This window comes from Crassostrea angulata, chromosome 2 (genome assembly GCF_025612915.1).
Source record: "Crassostrea angulata isolate pt1a10 chromosome 2, ASM2561291v2, whole genome shotgun sequence".
In the NCBI taxonomy this organism is placed as follows: domain Eukaryota; kingdom Metazoa; phylum Mollusca; class Bivalvia; order Ostreida; family Ostreidae; genus Magallana; species Magallana angulata.
In genome coordinates this window covers 65,463,139-65,476,984 of record NC_069112.1, presented here as the reverse complement: position 1 = coordinate 65,476,984, position 13,846 = coordinate 65,463,139, and the positions used below count along the sequence as shown (strand labels likewise).

The following is a 13,846-nucleotide window of genomic DNA, read 5'->3' as shown; positions in this document are numbered from 1 at the left end:
CCATGTGTTTACATCACAGGCACGTAGCATCGGGGGTTGAGGTGAGGGAGGCTGCTTCCCCCACCCCACTGTTTTGGCAGCTGGCACTTTTCTTAACTTTATAGGATAAATGGAAATATCATGGACCCCCCCCCCCCCCACACACACACACACACACTTTTGTAGGAGCATGCAATAAACGAAACTGCAAATAAGGAATTCTAATTGAATTGAAGTTATAGTTAGGTTTTTTTTTATGAATTTGAGAATTCAACCTTTTTTAATTGCTTGTCAAATACAATTTTAAAAAACGACTATTTACTCTCCAGCTTTCAAGCTTACATGCACTTATATGATATGTGTACATTCCTAAAAAACTGAATTAATAAAATAAATGAATTTCAAGTGATATATGTACATATTCTAGATCGAAGAAAAGACTGACATTTCGTCTTAAATTTGCACGTTCCGTTTATAAATTTATGATCAGCAACGAAAATTAAAATTCATTTCTGATATGATAGCCTAATTAATACATGCATGCTTCCATTGAATAAATTTGTTAAGTCAGGCAAGCTTTTTGGAAAGCTATTACTTGCTATACTCTTACTGTCTACCTTGACGGATGGAACACCTTCTTTGATATCATTCGCGTGTTCCGTTTTCGCCCTTTCCTCCACTGCAGCTATGGGAGTCACGTGAGTTGAGTTGACAGAGGATTCCAATTGTGAGTGTGGCCTCAAAGGAATGACGTAAGATCTTTGTCGTTTTCTTCCTCTTCCTATTTGCTTAGGCTTGTACTTATAAGGATCAAACTTTTTTTCTGCCATGTTTTTGTAAAACGCTTCCCAGAGTCTGGGGTCACTAACGTAAGTCTGACTGTTCATCATAAAACGTAAGGGAACTTTTTGAAATGAAGTGTCACGGTCACCGGACCATCTAAAAATGAAACCAAGTTTCCTTCTCTGTCAGTTATATATATACAGATCTGCTGTAATTCACAGATTTTCACCGGAATGTAATAGGGTGCAGTAAACGTTATGTTTTCTGGGCTTTGCCCAAGACATATGCGTCTCAAAAGAGGAGCGTCTTTTCCTCCAACAATCGTTTCCTCACAGATATCACAACACACAAACAACTCCGATTTTTTCTTTGATGAGATCCAACTCTCTGTTGAGAACTCTGTCAATGCAACTGACCAATATCCTTCGAACGGAATTTGCTTATTTAATTGAACTCGGAAGCAATTTGGTTTGTTATCAAAATATTCAGAGCAGTCGGTAGACGTCAATACCATTCGGACGCTCATTCTGAATGAAAAAGGATAGATGAAACTTGCTCGTTTTTATTGGGCGTTTTCTAAAGAACTTTCTGGAATCCACGAGTTAAATTTACGCGGCCATCCTTCCCATTTTACAAAGGCCTCTTTTATGTTCCCCCGACGCCGTCTTTTCAACACTTTTTCAACTCTGTACAATACATCTCCTGTTTTTATGACTTTCTGAAGTTCCGATTCGTAGAAGGTACCTTCGATTGCGTCATCGTCTAAATCTATTACTTTGTACACAGGAATTCCTCCTCTTTTATATCTGACACTCACTTTAAAATATTCTCCTGTCCATTTTTGTTGGTAATCTCTTTGAAATGAATGCTTGAGTTGTGATATTCTCACATTGTCTCCGATTTTGAACTTAAACACAGGTTTTATTCTTTTTCTTAATACTTTGCTTGATGCTTTTACGTCCTCTTGAACCTTAACATTCTTGTCTAGTTTGGTCTTTTTCTGACCCGATAGATATGCATCTAGTCTGATTTCGTCAGCATTATCTTTATTGACACTAGCAGGTGCATTGCTACCTAAGGATCTGTGTGGTCTTTTGTTATAGCTGTTCACCAGGTCTTGTAATACAGTCACATAGCGGTAGGTTCTTGTCTTCATGAAATAACGATACATTAAATTTTTCATGGTGCGTATTACCCTCTCCGCATAATTTGCTTTAGTTTCGTTTTGGGTGTATATAACACTAATACCTTCTTTCTTTAGAAAAGCTTTTACCCAACGGTTTTTAAATTCGCTACCCTTATCTGTTCTCAACGTGTGCGGTTTTCGTCCTGTTTCAAAAACAGATTTCAACCCCTCAATGATCGTTTGATTTTGTTTATTTTTCAAAGGAACGATAAATAAAAATCGACTGAATATGTCTATTAACACAAGCAGAAATTTGTATCCATCGTTATGAGACGCTATGTTGCTGACGTCTGCCAAATCACCATCCCACATAGAGTCAATCGTGTCAACAACCACATTTGAGCGAGGAAATGTCTTTCGAATCGGCTTAAACAGGCTGTAAGCATCTTCGTTATTTAAAAACTGTTTAATTTTTTGTCTACCAATCTTATATTTGCCCTCTGATTTTACAGCTTGATACAATTTTTCAGGACCAGCAAATGCGCCTGGTTTACCGGGTGTATAATAAAGCTCCCGTAAGTAATCCGTGTAGTTTGACATACTTGACACAAACTATCTACATGATTCTAAGAGCACAGTTTTATAGCAAAACACAAGTCTTGTTTGGTCGATTATCATTTTATTTTTGTTATAATACAATATTTTCACACATGATATATATATATATATATATATATATATATATATATATATATATATATATATATATATATATATATATATAGATGTATAGATATATATCAAAAGTTGTCATTCAAAATCACGCTCCCTGTTCATTAGATCTTGAGAATCTCCAGGGTTGCATTCCATGGAGGAGGGTAGAGTCTCTTGTGGGTCATATCCGAAAGGAGTACATTCGGGACAGTTAAGCATTCCAAGTTGATTCTGGTGAGACTCGCTCAGCATGAAAAGTTCTACGTCTTTTAACTCCGGAACATACTCATGCATCTCTTCGACAGCATAGCCAAGTCTTGCCAACTTGTTCCTGTTTAGTGTGACTCCTTTCTTTGTTGGGACTGGTTGTGTAGCGTCATCTGGTTTCCAGAAATGTCTTATGTCTACTGTAGGATTATTCGGTGATAACGAAACGAACACTCCTCCGCCAACATGCCACTGTGCTTCGTCATTTTCTTGTCCGACATTGTCGATGTAGCTTTGGATATCTGGTAAAAGAGCTTCAAACTTCAACCATCGGTCTTAAGGAAAGGTAACCCCCTTCTTTGTGGCAATGAGTCGGCCGTGGGACTCTGCAAGGTGTCGGATATGTATGTAAAGTATCCCCTTGTAAGGCATGACAGTGAGAAAGAGGTCGTTTACGTCATCTAATGGTATTCTACATCTTTGCTCCTGCAAACGCTCGTCTTTTTTAGATTCAGACGTACCCCTGTCTTTCATGTTGATCACTAACGACCTTGCCATGGCTAACTTCTTTTCGTATTCGGTTTTTGAATCTTCATCAGTGTTCATCAGGAGTCTTGATAGGTCGCCTTGGTTAGCTTTGAGTAATGCCTTTCGGAGTCCCATAAAAGCAGTAGAACCTCGACGCAAAATAATGTTTAATAGTTTCCTGTTTTTGTCATAACTGGTCTTTTCGGCTTCTATTTGCTGTCTCATTTCATCTGTAATGATGTGCGAAGCGTATAAGTGTCCTGCTACTGAACCAGACATCATCTTTTTTACCAATGTAGAGTAGTTTGCTTTGATGAGATCTTGGTGTTTTTGCTCCATCTTGCTGACGACAAGAACTTACAAAAAACTGGTAAAATTTCCAAATTGATTTAAGTTTATATACAATTTAGATCACGTGGTGTGTGTAATCAAAGGTATGACGTCATTGACTGTAGACTCTTCCTTGACTGTAGACTGCTCCTTGACTGTAGACTCCTCCTTGACTGCAGACTATTCCTTGACTGTAAGTTCTGATATTAAAATAGGATGCTGTCTTTGACTGTCATCATCTAGCGTAGTGTAATTAGGGTCTTCCGTTTCCGGAACGGAAGACCCTTTTGTTTTTCTTCGGTTTCTTTTTATTATTATTATACTTTTTCTTTTTTTTCTGACTCATTTTTTGCTTCATAACTAAAAAAGTTTTCAACCGATTACAATGAAACCTCCAGAGATTTTAGCAAGTTATCGTCCCTCAAAGATGTTAAAGTTTTAAAGACAACGTCACTTCCGTTTTGACGTTACGTCATTTTTAAAATTTTAAAAAAGTCATTTTGTCCGGGACTTTTCTCAAAAACGCTTTAAGATAGAGGCTTGCAATTTTCAATGGTTATGATTTGGTCGATTTACCTCTGTAATGAGGCTATATAATAAAAATCCGTCACTTCCGGTCGAAACCGGAAGCAAATCAAATTTTTCAAAAAAATGAATTTTTTGCTCAAACAAAAAACGTATACGTATTTTGTAGAGCTTTTTAAGCTGAATCTAATGCTGAAAAACGTTTAAAATTCGGAGGATGCATTACAGAGATATCGGGGTTTAAAAATTGATTTTTCCGGAAATTTTGATGCCGCGTTCTTGGTTTCAAAAATAGTGCAAAATTCTCACTGAAAGTAATTTCTACTGTAACAATTCGTACTGATCATAAAACTTTATAAAAATCATAAAATTATATGCATATTGTATAGTTTGCAAAGCTGAATACAAAACTTAAATTCGTTTTAAAATCGGATACTGCATAGCAGAGATATCGGGGTTTAAATATTGATTTTTCCGGAAATGTTGATTCCTCGTTATTGGCTTAAAAAATAGTGCAAAATTCACACTTAAAGTAACTCCTGCTGAAAAGATTTCGTACAGGTCATTAAACCGAACTCCTTTTTTATATAGTTAATCAGAGTGTTTATTGAAACAATTTCGTTAATTCCGTCGATAATTACGTTGTTAGTTTTTATTAGTCTTATTAGTTTTAGAAATAATTATCGTACGATTCACCATGTCAACTCGCCATGTTTTGACTGCGAACAGCAGCTGATACTCAGTGATAGCGGTGTGTCAGAAGAATGGCCTGCAAGACGGCGATAGTGGAAATTTCAGCTCAACTAACGTATGACAGATTATAAAGGTATGTTTCAATACAGAATATGTCGTATTGACTTTTTCTTTTCAAAGTGTTTGTGCACTTTTCAATCTAATCCGACATTCCTCTGACTCTAACCTCCGCTTTTGACGTGCGTAACAATATAAAAGCGGGCATTTGAGTCAGAGAAATCTCGGGATATTATCTGTCCAATGTATTTTCACGTGTATGTTTTGCACACTACTCTTTTGAATTTCTATTTATAATTATGTATATGTATGTCTTATTTTGTATTGAACAACACACCACACACTGTAAAACAGTGCAATTAAAAGGGGTGGGGGTCCAAAGGCACACAAGAGTAGAATGTTGTAATTAGAGTGCATGTTTGCATGATGATAACTTTACCCTAAATATTTGAATATAGCAGATCTTTACCATATCACCTCCACTTAATCAATGAATTAAAGAACTCGGACAGGCTTGTGCTTAATTAAATAAATATATTTGACATGGTAAATATTCAGTCTAATTAAAATTAGAACTTTTGTCTGGCTCGCCGTTATATATGATTATCGCCTGTGAAAGAGCATGTAAAACAGAGTGCAAGATGAAAAGAACTTTAAGTTCAGATTTTAGGTTAATGTTCCCTGATATCTATAAAACATTCTTCTCAAGATTTGATTATTTCACAGAACCATTGTAAATTCTTTGAGATTAGTTTATCTTTTATATATATTGAATTTTATTGATTCATTTTAGGTAAACTTTACATGCAGAATACATCTACATTGTAAACAATTTTTACAGTAAGACAAATGTATGTAATAATTTTTACTACATGTGCCTCAGATCTCTCTCTCTCCCTCGATCTCTCTCTCATGCTTTTAATCTTGGCAAAGCATCACAGAGCAACATCATTCTGTGCATATCTCTATAGTAAAAGAAATCAACAATGCTTTAAATTTCAAAATGAGCAAGTATTATCGTGCAATCCCTCATTTTTTCATTGTGCAACTAAAATCCAAAGCTTTGTAAAATTGTTTATGGAATTTTATACATACTAAACATAATATTGTTTTAAAAACCTGTCATTATTAAGGAAAGAGAAAAAAATCCTCGCTAAATTTATTTGCAAAAAAAAACTTAGTAGAATTCACTTAATAAAAAATGGTATAGCAGAAATTTATATGTTGAGGCTGTTCGGATGAAATACTGTAGGTCGTTTTAATTCCACCGTGTTAAAATTTCATGATTTTTACTAAAGTATCAATTGCTATGGTTTTAATTTCACGCTGCCTAAAAATTCAATTGATCAGAATAGAAGCATTTAAATTTCATAATATTTGGTTAAAGTGTTCAAACTTAAATGCTTCTTAGGAAAATCAAAAAATAGGGGGAGGGTATACATGTAAGGGTATTTCTAAGTGATGTGATGCTTTTGTCATGATAATATCATGTATATGTATGTAGTTTTGAATAAGGTTTCTTATTTAGGGAGGTTGAACAACAGTTGACCTCTAAAAGATTAGGTAACGATGCTTTATTTATGGAGAGCCTTATGAATCTGTGTTAAATAGAGGAAAGTGGAAATGCTGGGTTCACTTAAATGGCCATATTTTTAGGTCACCTGAGTCACTCAGGTGACCTATTGCAATTGGTCTTCGTCCGTCGTCGTGCGTTGTGCGTCGTGCGTCGTGCGTTAACAATTTTACATTTTTAACTTCTTCTTGAAAACTACAAGGCCAATCATTACCATTTTTGGTGTGAAGCATCTCTATGGTAAGAAGAATCTAAATTGTGAAATTTATGGCTCTACCACCCCTGGGGTGCCACGGGCGGGGCCAAATATGCAAAAAAAGCCAAATTTTCAAAAATCTTCTTCTCTACTTCCACACAAGTGAGGAAAAAAATGAATGCATGGTTATGATGTCCATGAGGCCCTCTACCAAAATTGTGAAATTTATGGCCCCTGGGTCAGGGGTTCTGGCTCTAGGGTGGGGCCAATATGGCCATATAGTAAAAATGGATTAAATCTTAGAAAATCTTCTTCTCTACTCCCATATATATTTGTTAAAAACTAAATGCATGGTTATGATGTCCATGAAGCCCTCTACCTTAATTGTGAAATTCATGACCCCTGGGTCAGGGGTTCAGGCTCTAGGGTGGGGCCAATATGGCCAAATAGTAAAAATGGATTAAATCTTAGAAAATCTTCTTCTCTACTATCATATATATTTGTTAAAAACTAAATGCATGATAATGATGTCCATGAAGCCCTCTACCTAAATTGTGAAATTCATGGCCCCTGGGTCAGGGGTTCAGGCTTTAGGGTGGGGCCAATATGGCCATGTAGTAAAAATGTATTAAATCTTAGAAAATCTTCTTCTCTACTCTCATATATATTTGTTAAATACTAAATGCATGGTTATGATGTCCATGAAGCCCTCTACCTTAATTGTGAAATTCATGACCCCTGGGTCAGGGGTTCAGGCTCTAGGGTGGGGCCAATATGGCCAAATAGTAAAAATGGATTAAATCTTAGAAAATCTTCTTCTCTACTATCATATATATTTGTTAAAAACTAAATGCATGATAATGATGTCCATGAAGCCCTCTACTTTAATTGTGAAATTCATGACCCCTCGGTCAGGGGTTCAGGCTCTAGGGTGGGGCCGATATGGCCAAATAGTAAAAATGTATTAAATCTTAGAAAATCTTCTTCTCTACTCCCATATATATTTGTTAAAAACTAAATGCATGATTATGATGTCCATGAGGCTCTCTACTAAAATTGTGAAATTCATGACCCCTTTGTTAGGTGTTCATGCTCTAGGGTGGGGCCAATATGGCCATATAGTAAAAATGATTTAAAAAATCTCCTTCTCTACTCCCACACATGTGGGCAAAAAACTGAATACATGGTTATGATATCCACAATCTCCTTTACCTAAATTGTGAAATTCATGGCCCCTGGGTCAGGGGTTCAGGACATGGGGGGGGGGGGGCAATATGGCGATAAAGTGTTAATGCATATAATGTTTAAAAATCTTTTTCTCTATTCTCACACATCTGTATAAAAAAACGACTAATAATTATGTTTACCAGGAAGTCCTCTACTGAAATTTTAATTTTCATGTCCCCTGGGGTATGGGTTTTGACTCTAGGGCAGGGCCAAAATGGATGTATAGATGCTAATGCATATAACGTTAAAAAATTATCGTCTTTACTCCCACACACCTGAAAGGAAAACTAAATTCATTACCGGTATTTTGTAGACCAGATCTTTTAGTTTTTCACCAAAATTATAGGTTTCACAGTTCTTTTTGAATTAAATGTGGTTGTCATTACAAATTTATAATTTTTCTACTCCAGTATGAAACCTAATTAATTAGATGCATATATGAGACTCCATGACAAGTTTGTGTATTGGATATATGCTTAACTCAGGTGACCGTTAAGGCCAATTGGCCTCTTGTTCTTAATCCTTAATGGAATTGGCAAAATGAGGTATACTTTTTCTCAGAATAGCATAAGCTTTGTAAGTTTAAGACAAGATGACTTTTCAGAGAATGTTAGTGTAAGTTTCAAGACTACATGGTATTTCAGATTTCTCATTTAACTGTAATTTTGAGTGGATTTTGTACCAAAAGTTGTCTATTTTGGGAAAATGGATGATTTTGTTGGTTATATATGTCATTACATGATTTATTAGCTATAATATACAAGGGAAGTACCGGTAAATCAATGTGTAGAATGACCACCACTAGAGTAAATTGGCTTAGAAAGTATAGGTATTTCCTATCATGATGACAATTAATAGGCTTAAGTTAATTACCGAGATAAGAATTAATACTGTAAAAGAGTTTTGATCAATTGAATTATTTAAATCATAAATTTGCAGCAATTTTGCTGTCTGATTTCATGAAATAACATTAAGCAACCTGACTTATATAACTCAATTTTTTAAAAACAGCATATTTTTCTTTCAAATAAAATTCACATGTAGACAAATGCAGTTATCAACTTGAGTAAAAAAATTCAAGTTTCTGCTCCTTCCTATCCAAAAGTGATATTTTAGATATAATTACAGAATTCAAAAAGCCACCCCCTCTTTCCAATTGTCTCCATTACCATTACATGTTGGATATGTAAATGTACATTTGACCTTGAAATAACATCTGCTATAATAATCACTCTCGAAATGATCAAGAAACAAAATATTTTTACCCTTTTATTGTATATATGCATCAAAAATGTAGGAAAACATGTAAAATTTGAACATTTATCATGGAATTCTCATCCTTCCCCAGGTACCCGGTTGTGTTTGAGTTTCATTTTAATTAAGAGCAGACATCACACTTGTAGGTCTCACTATTTTAGCAAAGTTAAAAGGAGACTAGAAACCAGAATAAATAAGATATTCACTAAATATGACTATAAGCTTACTGTTTCATGAAAACAAGAAATCACATGTATGGCGGCATGTCTTTTTGTGAAAAAAAATGTTACATTTCATCCATTTATCAAGAAAAGATCAATTTTCAATATCAGTGATGGTTGTTTTCAAATATGTGTGAGAAATGACTCAAGAGAATTGCCACAAGTTTCATGATATTAGGTTAAGGTGTTCAAACTAATGCTTCTTAGGAAAATCAAAAAATAGGGGGAGGGTATACATGTAAGGGTATTTCTAAGTGATGTGATGCTTTTGTCATGATAATATCATGTATATGTATGTAGTTTTGAATAAGGTTTCTTATTTAGGGAGGTTGAACAACAGTTGACCTCTAAAGATGCTTTATTTTAATGGAGAGCCCTATGAATCTGTGTTAAATAGAGGAAAGTGGAAATGCTGGGTTCACTTAAATGGCCATATTTTTCTTAATACTTAATGGAATTGGCAAAATGAGGTATACTTTTTCTCAGAATAGCATAAGCTTTGTAAGTTTAAGACAAGATGACTTTTCAGAGAATGTTAGTGTAAGTTAAAGGTAGCAAGGTACAGTTTCGGATAAAGTTCCCGTCAATATTTTTGTAAAATTGAGAGTTGCTGTACTTGAAGGCTTATGAGTGTTGCTAAAATTCATGAAATGATTTTTAATGATTTAGAATTAGTTAGAGGGATGTCTATTGTTGAAATTGATATGCAATATGTAGGCCCCATATGTTAGGTACATGAGATTCAGAAGTAAAATGCGAAACCTGCGGCTATGACTGTTGTGTTGACTTTAGACATTGAAAATGAAAGTTACAGACGGTAGGGTAAATAACACGAAAAGTAGGTGGATGGGACATTATAAACTATACACCGGTAAGTTTCTGACATGTGATGGTGCAACATGCACATCGTACAGAAGGTCAACCCTTTGCAGGGAATTGGCTGGGGGAGGTCTTAAAAGCTGAAAAATTAGCAAAATATGATAGGGTCAAAATCTCATAAAAACCAGTATGTAGAAAATTTTACAGGTTTTGACTATTAATTTTCTTCAGAAATTGGTCATTGGCCTTATAAAGAGTGAATTAAAGGTATTTGTGCTGAATGGGAACTGAGGAAATTCTAGTTACAGGGTTCCGAAGACACACGTCCCCACGCTACAATGAAATGTATCAAAAAAACTGTCCTGTGCCATCTAATGTCACGTATCGGGATATGTCATACTAATTACACTGCATGGTCAGTGTATTTTTTTTCAGAAATACTATGCATATGTTAATGTAAACACAGCTATTATTAGTACTGGTACATGTATTAACACAGCTTATTTATTTTTTTAATTTCAGATATTGGTGGCCACATGGTTTTTACCTGTTGATTCTTTTCAGCTCTTGAGGTTAACCTGTCACCTCTACCCACATGCATATTCCTTAATGTGTTCTACAGACTATTTACCAGTAATTCAAATTAAATTGGATAATTCATGAACAGTTACTGTAATGGAACTTTAAGAAAGCATCATGCCTTGTTGTGGTTTGTGTTTGATAAGAAATTATAACAAACAAAATTATGGCTGTTTAAAGTAATTTACAATTGTTAGCTGTGAAAATTTGTTTTTCAATAAAAGTATGCAATAATGTTTCCTTTATTTTGTTTTTAGCTCACCTGAGCCAAGGCTCAAGTGAGCTTTTCTGATCACAATTTGTCGTTGTCGTTGTTGTAAACTTTTCATATTTTCATCTTCTTCTCAAGAGCCACTGGGCAGATTTCAACCACATTTGGCACTAAGCACCACTAGGTGAAGGGGATTCAAGTTTGTTCAAATGAAGGGCCACGCCCTCTTTAAAGGAGAGATAATTGAGAATTATTGAAAATTTGTTGGTATTTTTCAAAAATCTTCTTCTCAAAAACTATTCGGCCTGAAAAGATTAAACTTGTGTGGAGGTATTCTCATGTGGTGTAGATTCAAGTTTGTTCAAATCATGGTCCCCGGGGGTAGGGAGGGGCCACAAGAGGGGGATCAAGTTTTACATAGGAATATATAGAGAACATCTTTGAAAATCTTCTTCTCAAAAACTATTAGACCAGAAAAGCTCAAATTAAAGTGGAAGCATCCTCAGGTAGTGTAGATTCAAGTTTGTTCAAATCATAGTCCCAGGTGGTATGGTGGGGCCACAATGGGGGAATGGATTTTTACATAGAAATATATAGAGAAAATCTTACAAAAATCTTTTTCTCAGAAACTAATCAGCCAGAAAAGCTGAAACTTATGTGGAAGCATCCTCAGGTAGTGTAGATACAAAGTTGTGAAAATCATGACCCCAGGGATAGGTTTGGGCCACAATGGGTGGGGGGTTTAACATAGGAATATATAGAGTAAATATTTTCTTCTTCTAAGAAACTAATCAGACAGATGATTCTTTATAATTGTTAAGACTTTGGCCCCAGGACAGTTCTTTGGCCTCACAAGAAGGTTCAGAGTTTGATGTAGGTTTATATCCCATATATAAACTTTTGTTAAGGATCTTTTTGAGAACTGCAATACTCAACATGCGATATGACTATAAAATCAATATAAAATCACCCTTTTAGAAAAGGAACTAATGATTATAAACATAAGAATATTTGGGGGGGGGGTGGATTTTATTTATACAGGATCTACATGTATTATTGTACATTGTCCAGATAGTTTGCATTGTGACTCCATTAAGCTGATTTTATCATACCTATTGTTCCTCAGGTGAGCGATGTGGCCCATTTGCCTCTTGTTTTAGTTTTTCATTGTTTTTCAATATTAAAAATTAAACATATGTAACCTACGGTATATTTCATGATGAGTACAAAACTAAAATCCGTTTTTAAATCGGACGATGCATAACAGATATCGGGGTTTAAAAATTGATTTTTCGGAAATTTTGATTCTGCGTTTTTGTTTCAAAAATAGCGTAAAGATCAAACACGTACCAAAAATAATTCGATTTTTGTTAAGTACTTTGACACCTTCGGAATTATTTGTTTGTTAAGTCGTTCTTAGAATCGTAAAGGTTTTTGTTAATTCGTACATAATATCATTCGTATTTTTTTTTTTATCTTTTACTTTAAGTTGCTCTTGTTATTGATTTAAACACTCTGCTTCTTGCAGGAACATCAAGCTTTACTCTTGACATTAACGGAAGACCCACTCGTTGCTTTGCAACGAGCTTTGCTCTAGTTTCTTACTATTATTTGTAAATGTTTCTCCAATACAGGGCTTATTATATTTGATGCATTTTTAACCGGGTTTTCCAACGGAAAAATCCGGTTATTAAAATGGTGAAAATGGCGGGCGGGCGGGCGGGCGGGCGGATGGCGGGCGGGCGGGCGGGCGGCTGCCAAAAGGGTACCCTCATTGTACGGATAACTCCTCCTACAGTTTTCAAGATAGGAAGTTGTTCTTTTGCAGATCAATTGTACATATATCAGAGGTGTGCATATTGCTAGGATTTTGATTTCCGATAATTTATCGAAAAAATACCAGCTTTTGAACTTAGTCATTTTTTGGCAAAATATTGCATATAGGGTACCCTCATTGTACGGATAACTCCTCCTACAGTTTTCAAGATAGGAAGTTGTTCTTTTGCAGATCAATTGTACATATATCAGAGGTGTGCATATTGCTAGGATTTTGATTTCTGATAATTTATCGAAAAAATACCAGCTTTTGAACTTAGTCATTTTTTGGCAAAATATTGCATATAGGGTACCCTCATTGTACGGATAACTCCTCCTACAGTTCTCAAGATAGGAAGTTGTTCTTTTGCAGATCAATTGTACATATATCAGAGGTGTGCATATTGCTAGGATTTTGATTTCCGATAATTTATGAAAAAAATACTAGCTTTTGAACTTAGTCATTTTTTGGCAAAATGTTGCATATACATGTAGGGTACTCCATTTCACTGGATAAGGGTTGACATGGATTATGGATACAGTTTACATAAAAGAAAACCCGGTTTGCTGTCACATTGACAGCTTTTCACTTGTCTATTCTTCTTTTAAAGCGATATCTGTCCAAAGCCATGGTCATCCATTCCCCTTTTCGTTCTTCATAGGGAATAAGGATAACCGTTACCGTTTCTGAAAAGTGCACAGTCTTGTTCTTATTCTTCATCCCCTGATTTATTATTTCTCACTTTTCTGTGCTTTAAAATAGAAACATCCATATGATTTACAGATGCTTTCAGGTATTGCCACTGTGTTCTGGTCAAGGTAATTCCTTCATCTCCAGGTTTTCCATTATGAAACCGTCTTATATCAATCTGAACAGTTTCGTTGACACATATCCTGACGAAAATCTCATTTGAAAGGGGGTACTGATCCACAAATGAACAAGTTTTAAGTTCAGTTTTTAATGTGGGACGTAAAACACAGTCTATCAGAGTGACGTCTTTCTTCT

At 35.2% G+C, this 13,846-nt stretch overlaps 1 long non-coding RNA gene and 1 pseudogene across 1 annotated transcript; one reads left to right on the top strand and one right to left on the bottom strand.

Moving 5' to 3' along the window:
• Positions 1-2,698: 2,698 nt before the first annotated feature.
• On the bottom strand, positions 2,699-3,758 carry LOC128172684 (uncharacterized; annotated as a pseudogene).
• Positions 3,759-4,878: 1,120 nt separating this feature from the next.
• On the top strand, positions 4,879-11,050 carry LOC128172825 (uncharacterized). Its single transcript, XR_008242333.1, has 2 exons — positions 4,879-5,018; positions 10,758-11,050. It is a non-coding gene; the product is annotated as an uncharacterized LOC128172825 (long non-coding RNA).
• The last annotated feature ends 2,796 nt before the right edge of the window (positions 11,051-13,846 follow it).